General features: G+C 40.1%; 1 non-coding gene across 1 annotated transcript; it reads right to left on the bottom strand.

Moving 5' to 3' along the window:
* Positions 1 to 1230: 1230 nt before the first annotated feature.
* On the bottom strand, positions 1231 to 1367 carry LOC119923389. The gene has a single exon (XR_005448845.1). It is a non-coding gene; the product is annotated as a small nucleolar RNA SNORA7 (small nucleolar RNA).
* Positions 1368 to 4911: the final 3544 nt, after the last annotated feature.

Genomic DNA, 4911 nt, shown 5'->3' with positions numbered 1-4911 from the left:
CACTTAGTACAGTGCTTGGCACATAGGACTTAGCAAATATCACTTTTTGCAATAACAATTATTTTCATTATCATTTTGACATTGTAGCATTAATGTAATATGAGCAGCAATAACATTTACAAATAATTGGGCTGGCACTTTAGTAAAGTTAACAAACCACGGGTATTTATTGAGAATCTACTGTGTGTGCTGATCTAAGCTCTTGGGAGACAACTGTAGTAATATAAAGAAATTGAAGGAGTATCAGAGTGCTATTAGTGCAAATGAAGAATTATCTTCATCTTACTTCAGTCAATCAGTGGAATTTTTTGAGCATTTACTGCATTCAGAGTACTGTGCTAAGTGCTTGAATACAACACAACAGAGTTGGTAGGCATGTTTCGTGCCTACACACTGGTCCTCTGCATTCACATTTGTATGAGATTCATCCTCTCCTTCCCTCTTTTTCCCCTACCACTCTATTCATCAAACCCTCACCAGACAAGGGAATTCAGATTATCCAATCCCAGCTCGGTAAGTAATCTAGTGAAGTAATCAGGTTCATTTTAATGCGAAGAGTCCTTGGACAACAATTCTCTACATTCATTCATTCATTCATTCAATCGTATTTACTGAGCGCCTACTGTGTGCAAAGCCCTGTACTAAGTGCTTGGCAGAGTACACTATAACAACCAATAGACAAATTCCCTGCCTACAACGAGCTGCAGTCTAGAGGGGGACTATACATACCAAGCATACATACATACATGCATACATATACTATATATATTCTATTCAGTCTCACTAAACTATGATTTGGATCAATAACTGAAAATATTAATCTTTCTAGGTCAAATTTAAAAAACAATTCAACATCCTATATTTGGGGTGAAATGTTGAATCCCTTGAGAAATCATTACTTGACCAACTATCTCCAGTAGAATAATAAGGATAATGTGGCATAAAATAATTCAATAGGTAAATAGGGGAATTTGTCAATATTCAACTTGATTTTGCTAATGAATTGATGTTGTCTTATGCTGTCGAGTCGTCTCCGACCCATAGAGGCGCCATAGAAACATCTCTCGAAGAATTCCTCACTTCCATCTGCAATTGTTCTGGTAGTGTATCCAGAGAGTTTTCTTGGCAAAAATACGGAAGTGGTTTACCATTGCCGCCTTCCAACCAGTAAATGAGTCTCTGCCCTAGACCCTCTCCCTTGCCTTTGCTTCCCAGCACAGGTGAGTTTTGACTTGTAGCAGATTGCCTTCCACTCACTAGCCACTGCCCAAGCTAGGAATGGAATGGGTATACCTCTGCTTGACTATCCTTCCTGTAGTCCTGATTGGAAGAGTACTGGAAACTCTCCATATACGACCCTGAAAGAGATGCTAAGGATTGATTGATTTGATTTGAAAGGTATTAATATTACTAGTACAAATAAATTTTATATGGCATTCATAAAAACGGGGTGAATTAGAGCAATATTACTCATAAGGAATAAAGCCTCTCAAAATGAATTTTCTGCATACTATCATAAAACAGGCTTGAGAGCATTTGCATGGGCTAAGACTCTTACCATGCCAAAATGAGAGAATATACTTACAATTATATCTAGTGCAGTCACCTTTATGCAATGTGAGAGAGTGGATGCAAGGAGTTTAAAGAGTGGCTTGATACAAATCTAAAGGACTTGTTGATTCAAGTATATTTTCTGCCTTTTGTGTGTACTAAGTCAATCATTGGAATACTAATTAATCTGGTAATTATATACAAATAACACCCAGGCTAAACCTGTGATTCACTCCAAGAAGATCTCAGGGAATTTTTAAAAATTGATAACTCATTTACATTCTTTGGATTTCTGTCCTAATTTTGTTTCCCAAGAAATATTACTCATTGCTCAGATACAAGTATTACTTTGAATAATGTAGTTAATGAACACATTTAATAATAATGATCATAATAATAATGGTACTTATTAAGCACTTCTTAAGTGGCAAGCACTGCTCAAAGCACAGGGCTAATACAAGGCAGTCAGGATGGACAAAGTCCCTGTGCCACATAGGGCTCACACTACTAATCCCCATTTCAAAGATGAGGTAACTGAGGCCCAGAGAAGTGAAATGCCTTGCCCAAGGTCACACATTTGATATATGGTGGAGCCAGGATTACAATCCATGATCGTCTGACTCTTCAGCCCTTGTTCTATTCACTAAGTCATGCTGCTAGATCATATTAAGAAACAATTCCAAGTATGTGACTAGGCTAAATTGGAAGCATTTCATTCATTCATTCATTCATTTGTATTTATTGAGTGCTCACTGTGTGCAGAGCACTGTACTAAGCGCTTGGGAAGTACAAGTTGGCAACATATAGAGACGTTCCCTACTCAACAGTGGGCTCACAGTCTAGAAGGGGGAGACAGAGAACAAAACAAAACATATTAACAAACTAAAATATATAGAATAAATATGTACAAATAAAATAGAGTAATAAATTCGTACAAACATATACATATATACAGGTGCTGTGGGGAGGGGAAGGAGGTAAGGCGATGGGGATGGGGAGGGGGAGGAGGGGTAGAGAAAGGAGGGGGCTCAGTCTGGGAAGGCCTCCTGGAGGAGGTGAGCTCTCAGTAGGGCTTTGAAGGGAGGAAGAGAGCTAGCTTGGCGGATGTGCCGAGGAAGGGCATTCCAGGCCAGAGGGATGACTTGGGCCGGGTGTCGATGGTGGGACAGGCGAGAACGAGGCACAGGAGATTAGCGGCAGAGAAGCGGAGGGTGTGGGCTGGGCTGTGGAAGAAGAGAAGGGAGGTGAGGTAGGAGAGTGCGAGGTGATGGAGTGCCTTGAAGCCGGGTGTGAGAAGCAAGGATTACAGGAGCTGAAAAGTCATCTTTTTTAATACTCAGCATTGGTGAAACCTGCAAGTATTTTGTCTTGGTTACTGGTCTTTAGATGGGATATGGAGAAGCTGGAGAGGATCCAGACAAAAAGCAGGTAGGACAGAGCAAATAAAGCCTTTAAGAAGTAGCGTGGCTTTCCTGCAAGCACATGAGCCTGGGATTCAAAGGACCTGGGTTCTAAGTGGCTCTGCCACTTTCATTCACTCATTCATTCATTTAATAGTATTTATTGAGTGCTTATTGTGTGCAGAGCACCGTACTAAAGGCTTTAGAAGTACAATTCAGCAACAGATAGAGACAGCCCCTACCCAACAATGGGCTCACAGTCTAGAAGGGGGACAGACACAACAAAACAAGTAGACAGGTGACAAAAAAGTAGACCTTGGGCCAGTCACTTAACTGCTCTGTGCCTCAGTCACCTCATCTGTAAAATGAGAATTAAGACTGTGAGCCTTATGTGGGGCCTGGACTGTGTCCCAATTAATTAGCTTAATAGAGTGACTGGCACATAGTAAGCACTTAGCAAATACCAATAAAATAAAAAATACATTGGAATTATCTGTCCTAAAGGGAAAAATGTTTAAAGGGTGATTTACATATTTATTTATGTATGAAAGGTTATTATGAGGAACATGCTAATGACTACTTCTCCTTGGTCATAGATTACTGAAGAAATGGAAATAGACTTCAATTAACCTAAGAGAGTGCTCAGGAAGGAAGAACATATTTCTTGATGGCAAGGACAGTTCTACAATAGACAGGATATTTTGTGAGGTTAAGGGACATCCATCTTGAGATATTTTTAAATGAACATGGGTAACCGTCCTACAAATAACTTAGACCATTTGCACTCTAATCATTTTGTTGATAGTACACTCTGCCACAATCCCCACCTTAAAGTGATGATTGAAAAACAGAAGCCGATCAAAACTAATAGATCGAATTGCAAACCCAAATCACTTAGAGGAACAGAGAAAGCTCCATCCAAAAAGTAATGACTTTCATTCTCCTTGTGTCCTGCCCTGTGAAGGCATGATGCAATAAGTATTGCTTAGATACTGATGCCTGGAAGTTTTTCCTCAACCTAATTGTTTGCAATCTTCTTTGATGATGATGGAATCTTTCTTTGGGAATGATGGATGAGCAACACTCCTGAGACTCCAAAGGGATTTATTATAGTGCTGGTGGCTTTGTGCAGTGCTACTCACATTATCTCTTTCCAGCCCTATGTTTTCCCACTGGGACATGGAGTGCAGTGAACACGAAAGTGGTCAGAGGTGCTGCGTATTGTGAAATGCACTTCAAGCCCTGTCTCCCCCTCTACACTGTCAGCTCGTTGTTTGCAGGAAATGTGTCTACCAAACTCTGCTGCATTGTATTCTCCCAAGTTCTTAGTAGAATGGCTTAGTGGATAAGAGCACAGGCCTGGGTTTCAGAAAGACTTGGGTTCTAATGCTGGCTGTGCCACTCAACTGCAGTGTGACCTTGTTATGACTCACATAACGTCTCTCTACCTCAGTTACCTCATCTGTAAAATGGGAATTAAGACTGTGACCCCCATGTGTGACATGAACCGTGTTCCATCTGAATAGCTTGTATCTACCCCAGAGCTTTAAACAGTGCTTAACACATAGTAAGCACTTAAAAAATGCCATCATTATTAGTGAGTGCTCAATAAATGATGGATTGATTACTTGATTGCAGGGCCCATGTAGTGTTGAGGAGGGAGTCTAAGTGACTGGTGGACGATGGTAGATTTGGGGTACTTGTATGAGTGGGGGCCATTTGGTATGTTTGAGAGATCATTCTGCAATGCCTAGTCTCTAGTAAATTTCAATACTCATTTTTTTTTGTTTTATTTCCAATTTCTAGGTCAGAGATGAACAGGTCAGTGAAAATGACATTATGTAAACCAGTTCGGTACAGAATGGAGAGCACTTGATCCACTAGATGTGTTTAGGACACTGGATATAAATTAAAACGTCAAAATCACTATAGCCTTCTCATATGGCTATAATTTTACACA

Source organism: Tachyglossus aculeatus, unplaced genomic scaffold (genome assembly GCF_015852505.1).
Source record: "Tachyglossus aculeatus isolate mTacAcu1 unplaced genomic scaffold, mTacAcu1.pri scaffold_182_arrow_ctg1, whole genome shotgun sequence".
Classification (NCBI taxonomy): Eukaryota; Metazoa; Chordata; class Mammalia; order Monotremata; family Tachyglossidae; genus Tachyglossus; species Tachyglossus aculeatus.
Note: the sequence above shows the minus strand (reverse complement) of the source record. Positions and strands in the feature narration are given on the sequence as shown.